The 19,236-nt window shown below is 34.2% G+C and overlaps 1 protein-coding gene across 1 annotated transcript in view; it reads right to left on the bottom strand.

Annotated features, from left to right (window-relative positions):
• LOC113501799 overlaps positions 1-13,272 on the bottom strand; it is a 58,435-nt gene extending 45,163 nt beyond the window's left edge. Inside the window, exon 1 of the mRNA XM_026883060.1 lies at positions 12,355-13,272. The gene's annotated coding sequence lies outside the window, so the exon portion shown is untranslated. The remainder of the gene's footprint in view (positions 1-12,354) is intronic.
• Positions 13,273-19,236: the final 5,964 nt, after the last annotated feature.

Here is a 19,236-nt window from a genome sequence, read left to right as displayed (position 1 = left end):
GGTTCGTTAAAATTATACCTATTTCATACATTTTAGCTATTCACTGTCACTTATGAGCAAGCACAAGACCAAAATAAATAAACAACGTGTTCTTTGAATAGTTCAGCAAATACCCTCAAAAAACAACGGATATTATATATCGTTGTGATCTACAGTCAGTATGATATCTTCATTCAAGTACGAGTATGACTCGGGTTCCGTATGAGGCAAAGAAGACTTATAAGTTTGGGTGGATATTTATCCACAAATTACCTACAAATAAGTCACCCAACACATGTAAAAACTGTTGTTTAGCTTCGATTTTTACGTTTAGAATTTGTCATTAGAGCAACAGAAATTAATAAACCCAACTGTAGACAGTTAGAATAATGTATCTCTGCTATACCGGATGATGAGATACAACCTCGTGACAGATGGACTGACAAACGGAGTCTCAGTAATATGGTTATTTTGTATCTCTTGTACCTCTTGGGTAGGGAACTATAAAAACGACTAGCTATCTATTCTCAATCGGTTTTCTAACAACTTCTTGCAATAACAAATCTCTCAAATGTATCCACAATGCAGGATAGGGGATACAATTAATCAATATTCCGTAGACTTATAAAGACAGTGTATGCTCATCGAAGTGGTAGACGAGGAAGTGGGGTCACTTTAGCCATTATTTACTGAAGTGAATGGCTATCACCCACATGCCAGCCAGAGCGTTGACTTTGACCCATTTACTGGACACTTTTATACTGTTATATGGAATGGAGTAATGGCATAAGGATAAAATACCCTTCTTTTATTATTATTCCCTACGTAATTGGTCTCGTCCTGGCAACGTTGCGTAAATCTCAAGGTATGCCATGATTTTGTTGACGTTTCTGGAGGAGTATTTTTATTCTTTTGGATCTGTTTTAGGTAAATAAATTTAAGATAATATTTATAAGCTTTGTGATGTTAATGGAGATATATTTTATAATCTATGTCTCACTAAATTAGGCAATACCGAGATTTTCTCATGAGTACAATTAATTTTTAACAGTTTACAAATCTCCAATACATTCAGTTTTTCATGGTTACCTACTTGTGAATTATACTGCTTTACTGTTACCAGAAAATCCCGAAATATTGTTCGTAGAAATTGGTATATACTTTTCTCAGGCAATTAACGAAAACAATACACATGTACTATGGCTATGTGCTGGCTAACCCCGTGCCAAGAGAGCCCGAACAAGGAAGATTTATGTATTCCACAGAAAAAGGGGTTTTTGTTTCATGGTGATTGTTTTTTTCTATTGAAAGCCCTCTCGCTAATTACATTTGCTTTTGTTTTCGAAATTGTTAGCTAAGTGGAATATTCACTTCGGACGTAGACCAACTTCGCAAACCGTTCAAGAGGAAATACCGAGGTACTGTGTTACTTTAGTACCACCTCTATAATCGTATATGTATCCATAATTTTGTACGTAAGTGTATGTGTTATGTAAACGGAAATATGCTTATGATATTTAGTATTCTAATTGACACTCATCCTCATGTGTATACCTATGATGTATACGTGTCTATGTTGCGTGAAGTAAAGACAAAAAGGCATTTAAGTACATCTCAAACTCGGACTCCCGAAATGACCAACAACGCACACATTTCCCATCTCATTCAGAAAATTAAACCTTGTACCACAGCTCAGTGCAAAAGCTACAAACGTTAAACTAATTGATGGTCGACTGCCTTGGAAAACATTTCAACGAGACAACCAAACGACGTGCGACGTGAGCAAGACGCCGAACTCTTTGAAACTCGGCGAACATAAATCTACGAGTAAGTTCATGAAGTTTAATGAAAGCACCGCTCTCGTAATTGTTACCGCGGGGACTGCATTTCTAGGTACATAAAATTGTTATATAATTTTATAGTCGTTGGGGAAACGTGTTATGCAAACTCTGTTATGAGTAGATATACTGACGTGTGAATGTGACTTTGTTTTGTTGTTTTACGGATTTGTGTACTATGGTAATTGTAATTTCAAATGTTGTAATGAGATTTATTTTCTCTTTGATGAGAAATAAGTCTTTAAATGACTTACAAAACAATTGACGATTGGGTTGTGACTAAAAAATTAAATCGGTCCATCTATTAGGTTTATGAAAATATTGGATACGAATTTATTTTATTAAATCAACAAAAAATACTGTTGTTTTTTTTTAAGTATCCTATTACTATCCATAACTGCAATTGAATTAAAATTTACTAAAACTATTGGTTATTCTATTTAGCATGCTGTATAAATAAAAACAACCTATTCGTTGAGTCATTTTGAGCTACCAGAAAATCTGCTAAAGGAAACGTGTCCTTAGAGACAATATGTAAATTAAATTATCATTGAAGATTAGCTTGTAATGAACATACTAATATTGTAAGTCTATTAATATCATACTTGATAATATTGTCGCACACAAGTGGGTTTAGTACTGTAAGCTGCTTAATACTTGATTTTCATTAGCGTCGTTAGAGGTGCGATCAAAGGTAAGTCCCGTTTAGTACTAAGTTCTAGTCATCAGTGCTAAGTCCCATAAGGATTCGTGAAGCGGCTGCATTGTACTTGAGAGAGATTTGTAGTTTTAGTTATGTAATGTTAAATACAACGTGTAGATATTGGATCAAGTGTATTAAAAAAAAACGGTTTTTTGTGAGTCAGATTCGCGACACAGAGGTATCTGTATAAATTTGATGAAGAAAGATAAATTTGCATAATCCATCAGTTGTCCATTTTCTTTACCATACCATCCATTGCTTACTGTATCTTGATGTTTATTTCATTTTTTGTTGTAATAACGGTAACTTAAACATATATTTGTAAAATACATATACCTATCGATTTGCTACGGTTAAGAATATAACCTAGTGTCACACAGACGGAAAAGTGGACAGACTGGTTTTCTAAAACATTTTGGGTTCCTTTACATCCTTTGGTTACGACACCCTAAAAATTAACAATTTTGTGTGTAGCTTATAAACATAAACAAAGCTTATAATGAAATAACATGCACAAGAAAAGCCAATGTAAGTAATTAATGAGATAAAGAAAATTTTTGATACTTCAAAGAAGAGACAATCCTTACAAATGAATTTTTAAAAGCCTTTCAATGTTTTATTGCATCATCCAAATGTTCCATACACTTGCAAGATTCTGCGTAAAATCTGCATCAAAAATCGGTTTAAAATATAACATTGCAGTAATATTTTTTTCTGCGGAAAAGTCTTAGTGTCTCTACAATTCACATGCAACACGCATACCTCCACTGAAAATCTGGTAAAATAATTGAAACACCATATTTTGTTATTTTTTGAAACCGTAACTAACTATTCTGCGGACTAGTTCAATTAAATGCGCTGGAAAACTTCAAATTGGTTGCGTGTTTTCAGTTTCAATAGGTGTTCAAATTTTATTTGAGAAATAATTGTACAGCGACACTGCACCTGGTACATGCTGCGTTTTATTAGTACCGTGGCGCCGGCAGACGGTAGCGATAATTCAGTTATAATAATAGTGTTAAATACTTAAACTATCCTTCACAAAAAATATGCTTCTTTTGTTACTCGTTCTTCACCCTGGGGAAGGCAAAGGGGTTACCCACAAACTACGTTAGGAACGTATCATAGTAAAGTATCAGAATTGCTCATTTATTTCTATAGGTAAATATTTTCTTACTGATATTAAAGTATAATATATATACTTGTGTGGTGAACGTCAGTTATTTGGATAAACATTTATCCGGTATTTGGTGAACCGTTCAATGCCGGGATTCTCCCGAACCACGTTTTTCAACATTTTCGGTTTGATGATTTTTAATTATCCAAAAGTATTGAAAGGCCATTAAAAAGGTTTGGTTTCACGGACCGAAACACAAGAATGAAATACGCTAATCGTTCTACCATAAAACAAAATTAAACATTAAAACATGTCGATTTCAACGTAACAATTGTATTAATGACCGCACAGGTGCGGTAAAGCAGTTATTTGATTCCGGATATGATTGGATTTCAAATGAGCCTCATGCCGTCCGATTCCCAAAGTGTACACCTATTTAGATATTAATTAAAATACAATGTATTAACGAGATTGCGAACGCAAATGAAGCAATTACCTTCATTTGCAAATACGAGCCAGTTTGTTAATATAATTTATTTTGTGTTCCTCGTTTTATCCATGCTGGGTGTTTACAATGGCTGTAGCGTATTTGCCATAGCTGATTGAAAACATTATAAAATGAAATGCTGATATTACGTACAATTTATAATGTTCTCCGCGTTCTCGATAAAGGATTTAATCAAGGAACCTTTGATCTTTGTTTTAGCTCGTCATGTCAGACGATATTTCGTAATAATATACCTGACAGACGCTGTATTGTTTGCTCTTATATTGTTAGCTTACGGCGACCCGCTCCGATTTCACGTGGACGCAATCTTACGATGACGTGAAATTGTTTTCTTATTTGTAAAATAATCCTTCAGATCTGGTTTCTAATGTAGGTAGTTAGAAACTAAAAGCCCTACTCGTTTTGTGTATTATTTTGTTTATTCAATTAAAATAATTGGCTTGATAGTTTATTTTGAGAAATCTTTAGTTGCGAAGCAAATTTTGTGGTAAGATCTCCTTTATTAAAAGTCAGTTTAACTGAATATTTCAACTAAATAATCGATTGTTGTTGTTGAAATGCTCAATCTCCAAGTGTATTTCTTTAAGGTTAACCTGAATCAAGAATTTACGCCAAGAAAAAAGTTACCACGTTTGCCCAAGAAGTTTAATTTTAATATCATCATAGATGATTACCCCTTTTATTTATCGTACACCAATAGGAAAAAGGCTTTCCACAAGCGAAGTTTTCATGGAACTGAATTTAGTAAGACTTCAGTACAGGCCAAGGGCTCGTTGATTAAGACCCCGCGCGTGGAATAGCGTGGCATGTCAAACACCATATATCAACCCAACGCATTGCTAGAACATCGAGCATACTCATGCCTGACCAGAGGTCGACTAAACTGCGCGTTGAGATTCCATAACCCAGGCTTGTAGTAAGTAACAAGTAGCATTAGTATACATGTATTTTGGTGTATGCTACTAATATCCTGCTTCTTACTAATATTACAAACTCCAAAGATTGTATGTATGGACGTGAGGATGTTTGTTCCTCTTTCACACAAAAACCAAACAGATTTAGATGAAACTTGGTACAGGGATCGTTTATAACCAGAATTAACTCATAGTTTTTATCAAGATTTAATGTTTAATGATCATTATTGTTTTGTAGCGGGCTGACCCGAAAGCAACAGTTCGTTAATTATAATTTTAATTTAACTGAATCTCAAATATCTTTCAAACGAAAGCAAGAAGCATTCAGTGTAAAATGACACCATTTATTTTGATATTAGCATATTTCGTAATTATATTAAAGTACACAATTTCGGTAAGCTATACGTAGGTATTTCGTTCGTTCAAACTGAAACAAAACTGAATGTTCTTAGTTCTTAGTGTTTAGCAATAAATTGCTGTCAAAATAATTCGTAGTTGGTTTTCTGTGAAATTTAACTGCTATTAAATATATTTCGGACGAATAATTTGAAACGTTTGTGGGATTGCAATATGCTTAATGTGATATTATAGTTATGAAAGAGACAGGGCCGCTCTATATATTGTTGCAATCACAACTATATTAGTTTCATTGGTGAACTGTTAAAACTTTGTTACCGTTCAAATAAAATGAAATCTATACTATCTATTTTGAAAAATTGCCTTAATCCTAAACCTCCTAAAATAAAACATATCTACAAAATTATTTCCACAAACCCATCGGACGGAGGCGAAAGCTAGTCCTAAAGTCAAATATTGCAACATTAATAAACATTGTTGCCAAATAAGGTACAAGAATTAGGTGCAATAAAGTTGTACCACTTAAAATTTACGCATGAACCCTTTTCAGAAAGAATAGGTTTATTGTCAAATACTGACACTTTGTAGACGGATTTATGTATCCTAGCCCTATTGGCTAGGACGTATAGGAAATTCACGACATTCACCTATCAACAATTCTATTATATCTTGTAATAATTGTTTTAACACCACGTGTCTCGGAAACCGTGATAACCTCGATAAGTAAACATTAAAAAAAACATTAAGTAATAATATATTTTTTGTAAGCCTTAATTGGTCATTATTGTTTAACCAACTTTAAATATCTTGTGTAAAATTTGTTTGACAATTATCTCTCATAAATTGTTACAAACAGTTATAATAAAATATTCCTTTCTGGAAAAATATGTATAAGTATCACTCGCAATTAAGCCTTCGAACAAAACAATTTTACCGCTCTTGATGTCTAAATTACAAACTACATCGATCGTTAGCAACAAGCTTCTCATTAATGTTTTAATACTTTGTTATGTTCTGTTTTGCTCAGCAAGCGATAATTTATTTACAAATTAATTACACCAAAAGGTCTTCCCGAAAAGCTTTAGTTCTGGTCATAATTAAAGCATGAACACAAGGGCTGGTTGCCGATATTGTAAACAAGAAACGGTCAACCGTAAGAGATTGTTTGGAATATTTCTTTGCGGAAATTAAATTAATTTATTTGAAGGACGAAATATAACCTTCGATAATTTTATTTGGACATACACGTGTAAACTTTGTGCGATGTAATTTTTATTTGGAAACACGATTTCACATGCTTTTTATTACTCAATTAGAGTGTTTTGTAGAACAAATGAACTACGTTTTAATTATAGATAATGTTGCTTTCTAAGCGCCTGTTGTTGACTAAGATCATTTGAATATAAAGAAATCTTGATAATTATATAAATATCAACATATCGTTCTTAACTCGAGTAGATATAAATCCCATACATAAACATATTGTGCTCTTAGCAGTTCGGTTAAAAACGCAAACCAGAAACTTGATATTCTGGAACGAGCAATGAAAATATTAAACGAAGCACAACATTTAATTTATACCATTGAAACGCCGCTTCATAACAGACTAAAATAAGATGAAAACGCTGAACGTTTTAAATAACAAAAAGAAGATTATCACCGCTTAAAATTCCAATAAGACTGCAATGTGGTGAATAAAGTAACCAAATTTGAATTGGCAAGTCTGTCCCATACATATTCAGGCGAGGGGGTGAGACGCAGTGCGCAAAACTTTTGGCATACCGACTTGCATACAAAAAATGAAAGTGCTGGGCCAACGAGCAAATGGTGCATTACCAGCCGTGTCGTCTGACCTATTTAGCTGCTCACCTCTCATGTATTGTGGAATCAATTTATCTGCTGTAAAATTATCTACTATCGACGTATATTATTATTAGGAAGCATCACATAATTTAGAAATTGTGGCAATGGCAATTGGTTTAGTACTGTAGAAATTAAACAATGCTGTCATATTCCTAACTGGTAAGACGTTGTAATTATGTTGCTAATAGGAGTCATGTAATTTTGCTATATGAATGTCACTATGCTTTAGCAATTTTACAAAGTATTCTCTATTTTCTGTGAAAAATAATAATAATAACGATGCCTTAATCGATTTTTGGCCGCGACGCGTGACCTTTAGTGTTACAGTGCACAAGCGTTTGCGCCAACACAGGTGCAATCTCTGTTCCCTTCCCCTCTTAGAACGTGGTGACGGCAATCCTACACGGCCGGAGAGACATCAGGTAAAGGACCAACATATTTACGTGCCTTCCGTGACATGAAAGTTGTGATATTTATTTTTCAAACGCACACAATGCCTTGGGATCCAACACGATGTTTTTGACTTCTCAATCCTTTAATCTTACTTCTAGGCTATCACAGCTTCGTGGCGTAGCCATCTATACAAATCATATTACGCAACATGGCAAGCAGTATTTGTTATTCCATCTTCCATATGATTAATAAATCATATTAAACCATCGCAGGTACTGATTATAGGATGTCCAGCTTCGACTAAGTGGCGGTTTCCATTCTTAAAAAGATGAGGCTGAAAAGTAAATTGTTGTTTGGTTGTACGCCAGAAAATGTAGCTCAGAATATATTGTTATATAGTTAATATAGTAGTTAGTATTTACTACGTCTAATTGAAGAAGCATTAAGCAGCGACCGATGACGTTTCTTTAGGGCCGTCAGAAAAAAGTTGTTTTTTTTACAAAAATGCTTTCCTTAATTTCAAGCAATATTTTTTTAAGCTTATAATTTAGTCTTATTTCCCGAAGCGTGTAGATAATAAAATCTCTGAAAGTATTTTCGGCTTTCGGCCCACGTTTCACGTTCCGGAAATTAATTTGCACCCTGGAATTATAACGTTAGCAATAACACCATATGAATTCAATTTTATTACGATTACGATACAATTACGATTTTTATTTATCAATATGTAACACCATCTTATAATAATATATTATACAATATATGTACTTATATATCTATTATTTATTACATGTAAGCTGTTGCCAACGGGCCCGCCCGCTACGAAACGAAAACAAGATTGATATAAAAACCATCCTATGTGCTAATCCTGATTATAAACTCAAATCTTTGTACCAAGTTTTGTCTAAATCCGTTTATTTTTGCTTAATAGAGGAACAAATATGCATACATCTATACATACAAACTTCCGAGTTTATAATTATTAGAAGAAAGTAACAAGTAAAAATAAAACAAACATTTTAAATTTTAAATAGAGAAACTCAAACCTCAGTCAGGACTTGAACCTGCGACTCCTGGCTAAAGGTGCCAGTCGCTTTACCAACTAAGCTACCATAGTCACTGTATATTTTTTTTCCATACCGTACCGTAACACGCCTTGTGGCAGACGCGAGCGATTCAATTTACTTTTTTAAGATCTTCATTTTCAACCTGTTTTGTAATGATTGATAAATACAAATTACAGAGAATTATGAACCTTAACTGTACGCCATATTTTGAGGTAAAACAAACTGTCTGGTTGACTGATTAGATTATAAGAGGTTTTCTTTTTTTCAAAAAACTATCATCGATTCAGCCAATCGACATCCACTGGACATAGCCCTCCCCTAAGTGGCGCCACACCACAAAAAAACTATATACCTGTCATATGTTACTAATAGCCTGTTTGACCTCCAGAATCGGCACATCCACTCAGTACCTAGCAAAACTTGTTGAGAACTACATACAAAGTTAAAAATTACTTTCTCATCTTAATATATACTTTTCTTTCTCTATGAACGCTACGGTCTACAATGTTAATACGATTTTAACAACTTTCAAGTACCTACTAGTGATAGTACTTGAAAGTTGATAGCTCTAGTGTATCATAGTTATTGGCACGATAAACTCAATAAACATGGAGTCATAACTTAGCACTAACTCAAACATAAATATTAAAGTTTAATTAGACGGGCTAAAGTGGGTCCCGGCTGTTATTCCCACATCTTTGACAGTCGTTACAGGTAGTCAGAAGCTTGAAAAAGTCTGACAGCCAGTCTAACCAAGGGGTGTCGTGTTGCCCAGGTAACTGGGTTATGGAGGTCAGATAGGCAGTCGCTCCTTGTAAAACACTAGTACTTAGCTGAAACTGCTTGGACTGGTAGCCGACCCCAACATAGTTGGGAAAAGGTTAGGCCGATGATGATGATTAGACGGGCTAAAGTGTATCGGCTGCTATCTGACAGAGTAAGTATCTATATCTGTATCATAATAATGAATACGTATCCAAAATTCTAGACTATCGCGTCGGTTATAGCTGCAAGTTGTCTATATTAATCAAAGGCATCAGTTGCCTCCATAGAAAATTGTATCAAAATTGGTCCAGCCGTTTGAGCATGAGAATGTAACAAACAAACTCGTAAGCGTACTTGCATCATTTGAAATATTGAAATGACAATCATGAACAGGATGCTTTGATAATAAGGAGCGGTCCTCTGTAGTCTATTAAAATTGCTAACCACTCACCACTCAAGCGAAAAAGAATTTCATTCTGATGTCAAATTTAAACAATCTTCGCCTCTAGACCAAACAAGTTATTCTTTTCAATTCAATGTATCTTAGCAATTCAAACATCAATTTACAAATCATTAATATGAAGTAGTATTTGTCTATAGGGATCCAATCTGTGAAGTCTGACAGTCCTTTTATTTCCAAACTAGCTGTTGCCCGCGACTTAGTCCCCGTGGTTAGAAGATATAAGTTATGATTTATACCTGCCCTGTTTTTTTTCACATTTTCCATTGTATCTTCGCTCCTGTTAGTCGCAGCGTGATGGTTTATAGCCTAAAGCCTTCCTCGATGAAGAATTTTTAAATTTGGACCAGTAGTTCCTGAGATTAGCGCGTTCAAACAAACAAACTCTTCAGCTTGATATATTAGTATAGAGTATAGATTTAAAAACATTCTTGATTTTGTTTTACTTGCCAAAACAACTTTTTAAATTAATATACTCATGATCTGACTGGCCTTGTCTATTAGACGGGTCTTGTAGTTAATGACCCTGGCTGCTATACCTTAGGTCGTGGGTTCGATTCGCTTCCAGGACAAATATTTGCGTGATGCGCACGATTATTTGTTCTGTGTCTGGGTGTAATTTATCTACATTATTTACGTATTTAGAATCATATAAGTATGTTTATCTGTGGTCTAGTAGGTACTCATAATACAAGCTTTGCTTTAAATTTTATATTATCTTAAAGAAAATTATTTATTTATACAACGTTTAAGAAAATGTTCTACAAACTAATCATATTCTGACCTGCTACAGAAAGTTACGTATACAAAGCTACGTATACGGGTCTTTATCATTACAAACCCGGGATTTGCCGTAGAACAAAAAATAAAACATGTCTTTAGTCTCTTTCACCACGTGTAATTAAAAATCTTGTTCGTTTTTTACTTCCCTGTGATGTATTAACATAAATTCTGCTGAAAAAGCTCTACGAAGGATTTATTCTTGAGCTTAATTTACAGGTTATGAACCAGCAATTATAAATTAGCTAAATTACCGTTGATGAATAACTCTTTTGTCTCTTTGCCTTTGTTACAAAATATGATAAAATTAATGTAAATACTATAAAATGTGAAAGTAACTGTATATTTTACGCCGTCACGGCTAAACCGCTTAACTGATTTCGATAAAATTTGATATGCAGATAGCTCATTAACAATCAACTTTTGCTACGATGACCATCCACGTGGGTGAAGATAGTTTCAGGAGTTAGTCGCCTAAAAATACATCGTTAGTTTTATTGCTTGGAAATTATGACAAACAATTCAATCAATTTTGATAATCGACCTCAACCACATATACAGCTAAAGAAAAATAACGGAAAAGTAGTCATACAAACATAATTAATCATTGCGAACATAAATCAATCTGTCCATTGGGAAAACACAGCTCGCAGAAATAAAACTACGTGAAGTATGTTTTATAGACTAGGAATAAACATACATACAGCTATATATAACATCAAAAATGTATACTTTTGGGTAATATATGTAGTTAATTCGATAAACATCTGCACAATATTAAGATAATAATATGTAAAACCAATAAAAACAACCTCTTTTAATTACCTATGTACACAAAAACATTGACAAAAATCAAAAAAGATTTCTTGATAAGAAAAATTGTTGTAATTGATATCTCCTGTATTAATATTGTCTTAAAAGTTTATTACAATGACATAGTTTCGCTATGCTGAAAAAGTAAACACCAAAATAAATAGTGATATTGATAATTTGATATTTGTTACCTTTTTTCTTTCTATCTTTTGATAAAAGTTTAATTGGCCTCTAATTTAACGAAATCTTACTACATGGTGTTAGATTTTCAACTACGCAAAAGGATTTTCCAGGATAAAATGAGGAACGATTTGTATTTCGAACCAATTTGACCTTTGAAACAAGAAGCGCTTCAGACCCTAATGGAAAAATATTAAATTTTCTCACAGAAATTTCCACCTTTTGAAAATTGATATTCTAAAAATAACGAGGATTATGATTTATAAACAGAAATCATGATTTGTCTGACCTTTTTATTTATATAGCCTCCCAATCCACAATGTATGCACTGAATAAATATAATTGCGCAGGTAAATGAGACCCTAAGTTAATATGTTTAGCAGACACAAAAAATGCTTAAAATTGATGTTAATGTCGTTGAATAAAATACAATATTATACGAATTAATATTAAATCGGCACAGTAACACCCACGACGTACGCTTATTTTACAACTTAAACAGAAATTTAAATTATTTATGAGATAAATGTAAGAAGAAAACATCATCAAAATCGAATTTGATACAGTTGGTTTGAAATTTAATATAGTGTTTTTATTATTAAGCCACTTGTACTTACCAAACAACACCTTCTTGGGAAGAAATATGTAGATATATACCGCCCGTATCAACACAGAAAACACAATTGTATATATTCACTCACTTAATCCACTATCCCGCGTTTTTACTTGTAAAATAAACCAAAGTCTTAATTTAGTTTGCCTGCGAGCCCACACGGAGTTGTGTCAAGTTTATTATTTATATTTTTCACGTGACTTACGTAAGTAGGCACGCGGTGTGTGCCGGCGGCGGGTCGCGCGCGTGCCGCTCCTCGCGCCGAGAGCCACTGAGCCTCGCTTCCCTGCCAGCCGCGCACCGCGCATGCCTCCATCACAATAAGCCCAAGCTCACACGAACATCTAAAGAGCTTGCACATCCCGTGAAACTGATTTTTATTTAAACAACAAGTCTATCGGCGACTGAATCCGCAATGTTTTATGTAGCAGTTAGCTTTGCTGAATTTCGAATATCGAGTTTGCCGCCGGAATCGCGGTTGACGTTGGTTGTGTATTTTTGTCGTACGTGTGAACATTTCCTAAGAGGTTAACATTTTAACTATTCATGAACGGTTGGTCTTATGTTAGCCGCACCGATAACCAGCAGGGTGATAGCTTCCTTATCGTATATTTAGAGCGGTCGTCGGTCCTCCAGTTGGCCATAACTGCCACCTTAGGTAATTAGGTCACTCCCGATTTCTTGAGCAAGTGAATCAATTATTAAGAACGATTCGATGGGTAATGCGAACTTCTTTATTAGGATATGAAATGATTAGATAATTTGATAAGTTTCGGGAAACTTCTCTAATGGGACGCGCACGTCCCGGCTCTCTCCGCTTTGATAAGACCGGTAACACAATATGCGCGAATTTGGAGCATACCTTAATGAAGTGAGCAGCTTTTAAGGTTCCACCTTAACATTTACATAGAGTGCTCATATAATAACTGCATGGTCTAACACGTAACGGATATGTCGCTAAAAGGCTTGCAAAAAATAAATACTTTTTAAACTTCGAACAATTTTTTCAGACAGAAATCAGCCAAACCACATCATACAGATGATAAACACAATAATACCACAATTTCAACCATAGCTTATTAATAACAATTACTATTCTTACAAATTTAAACATGCCAATCAAAAATATTTGAGATCCGAATGACAAACGACGAAACAGTTGAATGATGACCATGTCGGTACACAGCATTGTCAGTAGTGGATGTGTACGTATGTGTTTACAGACTCATTGCGAACGCACACGTGATCCGAATTAAGTGGGTGCCGGCCCGTTTTTATACGGAATCATGACAACCTTAATGTACGAGTAAATATCATGAACACAACCCTTTACTATACCTTTAATACTTAGTAAGTAGAGTAGAAGTGAAAAGCTCCTTCGTAATTATTTAAATTTTTCCTACTATTGGTTTCGGCATTAGGTACCTAATACCAGGGTAATTGGTAAAAGTTAATCCTTGTTTTACTTCTCTTTCTCTTATCCTAGAAGTATATTTTTGGCTTGTCAACGTTCTGGTGGATATAGAGTGACATTAAATAATGTTTTCCCCATAGACATTTAGGATTGATTTCACCAGTAACAAAAATAACACTTATAGTTTTTATGCTTATTATTTTGTCTCTGGTTCTAGTAAAAATGATCGATATTTTAGCTGCTCCATGGCAATTAAAGAAAGGAAAATCTGGTTTGGTTAATTGCTTGTCAATCGATTTATTGACAGCATGGTACTGGCTGGTATCTGAAATTGCAATTCATTCGCTAGCCGTTTATTCGATTTGGAATTGTGTAGGAATTTAAGAATGACTCAGTAAGCTATCATGACACAAAAAATATAATTTATTTAAAAAACAAGTTACAAACACAAGTTTTCTTTTTCATTTTCTGCAATTCGTGCAATAACTCCGAAAGTCAATTGCGGAAAATAAGTTAGGACAGTCACGCGATGGTTCACCAACCTGTTACAGCTTTTTTTGTAATTGTAAATTTACCTCGGAATTTGGACTAATAACATTATTATTAATTAATATTAAGTTTATTCAGTTTATTTAGATTCTTTATTCAGACTTTAAGTTGTCAGTAGAAAATAATAATATATTAATTGTTCAATCTAACGACTCTGACGAACTGGTGACACTTATAAGTTTCTTGTTTTTCTAACTTTGGCAAATGCCTCCTTCATTTCCTCCTCATATTCAAGCAGTAACCCCCGGGCAAGCAAAATATTCATTCTCTGATAAGCAAAATCCATTGAACATTCGAAAAATATTATACTTAATACTGCTGGATTTAAATTTTATTCGAGGAATACTCAAAAACCTGCACAAAACTCAGCAACGAAACCATAATTTACTAGAACTAAAGGTAAAGATTGTTCTAAAAGAAACCATTTCATCACTTGAGGAAAGTTCCTTAAAATGTACAAAGAAAACGTTATAACATTTCAGTAACAGAATCAGCTAATTCAATCGTAATCTTTTTAAAAGTGAATGTAAAATTCTAGTCATGTTGGTGATTGGTTCGGTGTTACATAAATAATAAAGCGGTACAAACACTAAGCCTCGAAAGGGCATGTGAGTGGCTCCACCACTAATCGATAGTGCTACGATCATGGTTGAATAAGTGACCATTACTTGCAAGCTTACTTTATACAAGGGTTTATTCGTTTACATAGAATTTTTCTATTTGTTATAAAATGTTAAAATGTTACGAAAAAAAAAGAATATAAATGTGAGAAAAAGGTCAAGACGTGGCAATTAAAGGAGTTGGTAGGAATCTTATCAAGCGGTCAAGGGAAGCCTAAAATATGCATATACCTAAAGAAGTTACTTAAACAGGATAATATAAAAAATTAAATTAATTTCATGCATTAAATCAAACTTATAGGTACTAACCCTCTTTTAATGTCGGGGGTCAAAAAGGAGAAGATATCATTTTTATGTTGAAGACGTCCATGCAGTTGACCTGGGCGCAGACTTAGACCGCTTTAACTGATTAATTATTGATTGAACTGAGTCAAATCATGGAAATTAAAAGGATTCCGATGTCTGCATTGCATCATCATGCCAATTTATGACTCAAGTTTCCCCTATCATAGATAATGAAATATTGAATCCTAGGTAACCCAATTTCTGTTGCCAGTACATAGTAACTTACTTCTTTCTCGGTCTTCCTAAGTTTTTATTTCTCCTGATTTTTAAGTACTCACGTCTTTCGAACTTCGCGCCAAGATGTTCTGTTTTTGTTCAAACTAAAGTGTTCTGGATTCTAAGCTCTTTGTGTTGGAACAAGTAAGCCTTGAGAATCTTAATTTTTCCTTATTACTATTTCATTCGACGAATACTTAAGGGAAACTACAGAATTTGTTGAACTATGTAATATAAATGCCAGCACTTACATACATATGTACGTTTTATCTTTTTTATGAGCTTTATTGTCAAGTTTTTGACTGGGTAAATATACAAAATAAAAAAAGAATGGGTTACGTCTTATACTTGTCAGTATTTTTCCATCCCCTCAATTGACTGTCAAAGCAATACTGTATAGCAACAAATTAAGTCCTGGAGCAGACAAATTTAATTCTATATTATTATGAGAAAGTTTCGTCATAATGGAAGATTCCTGTGTAAAAAGAAGGCAGACATAATTAAAACCTATTTCGTGAAAGAAAATTACACAGTCAGTACAAGAAAACCTAGTTATTTGGGACAAGTGTCGTGTCATAAAGATCTGCCCACGTACCAGAGTAATCAGGATCTCACTATTAACGTTGCTAATGATTTGATGGCACTGTCAAGGACACTTGACGATCTGAAATGAACGTTTAATTTCTATTAGACTTTAGTGATTTCTTTGAATAAATATCACCACTTATATACGCGCTTATTGAAAACTAAAGGAGGCCGGATGTTCGTATTTGTTATTCTAATTATGATCGAATTCATACATTTTTTTAGTTCCGAACATGAATGGCAAAAACTGAACCATATAACTTAGGTTCTGATATTATATGTCTGCGTGCCCATCCGTCTGTCATCACACTGCAACTCACGTACCATGACATCTAGATACATGATGTTTGAGTTGATATTTTTGTCGCTATAACAAGAAGCAATTATGATGAAACTATTTTTTTTTTGCAAATGTGTTTTTTTTTTAACTTAATGAACATCAATGTGCACAGAACCATCAGTATTGCTAGTCCGACTCGCTCTGACCGGATTTTCTTTTTATCATTGATATATTTCATCTGTAATTATTTCATAACTGAAAGACATACAATACGAAAACAAAAATAAAAAAAATAATCCTTAGATACTTATTTACAAATTATCGGTACAGTAAACTAAGTTCTCGAAATAATGTTAGGGCAGCAAGCCACGGCAGTGTGGCGGCGATGCTTAAAATAGCCGCAATCAATAGGAACAGCGCGCATTATTTAGTAGCCGACGGTCTTACTGTATCCAGCGAACAACATTGTAAGTGTAGCAACTAAATTCTGTTTATAACCAAATCTAGGGCTCGTTATTTACTTCTCATTGCTTTGGTTAAACGCTGCTTCATAATTGGTCAAATGGATAGATACAGCGGCTCTTTGATGGATACTTCCTTAGGTGTCTTCGAGTAATACTTTTTTTAGGTTTTGCGAGTTTTTGTGTTCATTTTGTAAGAAAAATCGGCATCTTGCTTTTAAGATAAGTACTCATTCGTTATCTTAATAGTAAACATTTAAGCCTTAATACTAAGGCCTCACTGTAAACTATTGTAAACCCACACCAAAATAAGTATTAGTTTCGCGTAATTTCAACAGCATTCAAGCAATACGTTCTCAATACATTTTAAATTCAGTGAAAATATTCGTCGCACTCGGAGACATTGTTAGAATTTATTGGGAGAAGCGCGAAGACGCCAGCGCATAGTTATGGACCGCGGGTTTTCCTGCAATGTTACTTTCCGTGGATTCGCTGCATTTCAATGAATTCCGCGTTGTCATGGAAATATAGCGAATACCTCACACAAAAGGCGAAACTTTGATGTCCTACTATATGCAGTACAATCTTGTTCGCACAAGTTGTGCTCTTCAAACCTACTAAACAGAGTTCGAGTCGGACGCGGGGATGTATGCATGAGCTGAAATTAGGTCAAAAGTAAGCTCATATTCTAGATGAGATACGTACTAATTATGAATTCTCAGCTCCACAGTAAATGTGTGGTTTCGGACGACCTCGTCTCACTTGGAGCATATAAAAACTTTTTATGCGTTCTTCTTATTGTTAGACGATATCTCTTGTTTGTTAAGTAAGTTTTAAGTAGATGTTATTAATTTAGTCCATTATACTATTTACAGCTCTTCCGATTAACATAAAGAATTCACAAACTTGCTCTTATTAATGTTCCTGATCGATACAGGATACAAGTCTATCTTGGGACGTTCGCTTTTTGTTAGTACTTGTGCTTTTAGTTCGCTATTATGGGAGTAGCGAGACAGTAGAACGGTAGTAGATTGCCGGACGGATCCTGATTGCATTTGATTGGCAGCAACTAACAAGAAAAGGATCGATGGCCTCTCGCGGACCGTATGGGCACGGAAAAGGTTTTATGTGTGGCTTAATCTGTCCCGGGGGGCAGTCGCCATTAATTAGGTCGGTCAAGCGCTGCCTCGGCGGTTTTTGCGGTGACAATTGACGTATGTCTTTCTGGTATGTCGCGTGGATATTACGCTTTTCGGTTATCGGCTGGTCGCTGCGGTTATTCACCACAAATACGAAAACCAGATACTTGATTTTACCTGTTCCTACAGTTATTTTGAAGTTTGCGGATTTTCTGGTTCATTATTTTGATTGTGTGTGTTGTTCTATCACTTCTCTGAGAGCAGGTATTTTAAAATCGTTTATTGTCTATAAAACATCATAGCACATAATATTTTCGATGAAAATATAAAAGGTTTTATTTTATTGAATGCGCGAGTGACAAGCCCATAGCAACGCAAACACATGCTATTTTTATTGTTGTCACACACTTTCGAATACATTTTTAAAGCTCTTTTAAAAGGTTTTATCTTGGAGTAGTTAAAGGCGATATAATAAAGGCATTTATTTACAAAAGCTTCGGCAAAGCGATCATGATAATAGCCAACTACGTGGCGTAGCGGGTAAAAAAAATATGAATATTCAAATCAACAAAGTTCCCAGATTATTGGACGCAAGAATAATGCTGAGTATAAAATATTCGAGTGTTTATGTGGGTCAAGGAGTTTCGCTAACAATCGTATACAGATTTCGTTTTATTAATAATGTTTTTGATAATAATTAAAGTGATGATAACACGTTACAACCGTGTCTATCATTTTAATAGCTTTGTAACACGCAATATGACTTAAAATTGCTTAATTAAAGTTTAATATAATAATAGGACAGCGAGTTCGCAATTAGTATTATGAAGATAAATATATTCTTGTAACAATTACTTATTTCAGTAAAAAGAACCTACTTGGATACAGATGGATATTTTCGACGACTTTCAGCGAATATTATATATGTATTTCATCGAAATATCGTAAGGATTATCACGTCGAAATGCAGCTGACCATGAATTAAACTGTGCGACCTTAAAGCTTCAACGAGAAATATTAATGAAATAATTACTTGTAGTAGGCAGTCTGGAACGTGATTGAGTTTTCGAAAAAAAATATATCCGCAAGTAGGTTTTAATAAATCTGCTACATAGCCGTTTCTTTTTTTTATCTGTGGATAGAGCTCAATAGAACAAAATAAATTTTAATTCTGAAATTGAATGTTCATTTTGCTGATCGTTTTTTTTAGGTACAGAAAATATTTTCTATTACTTTCCGAGTTAATAGATATATCAATACCGTAATTCCTATTTCTC

This window comes from Trichoplusia ni, chromosome 16 (genome assembly GCF_003590095.1).
Source record: "Trichoplusia ni isolate ovarian cell line Hi5 chromosome 16, tn1, whole genome shotgun sequence".
In the NCBI taxonomy this organism is placed as follows: Eukaryota; Metazoa; Arthropoda; class Insecta; order Lepidoptera; family Noctuidae; genus Trichoplusia; species Trichoplusia ni.
Note: the sequence above shows the minus strand (reverse complement) of the source record. Positions and strands in the feature narration are given on the sequence as shown.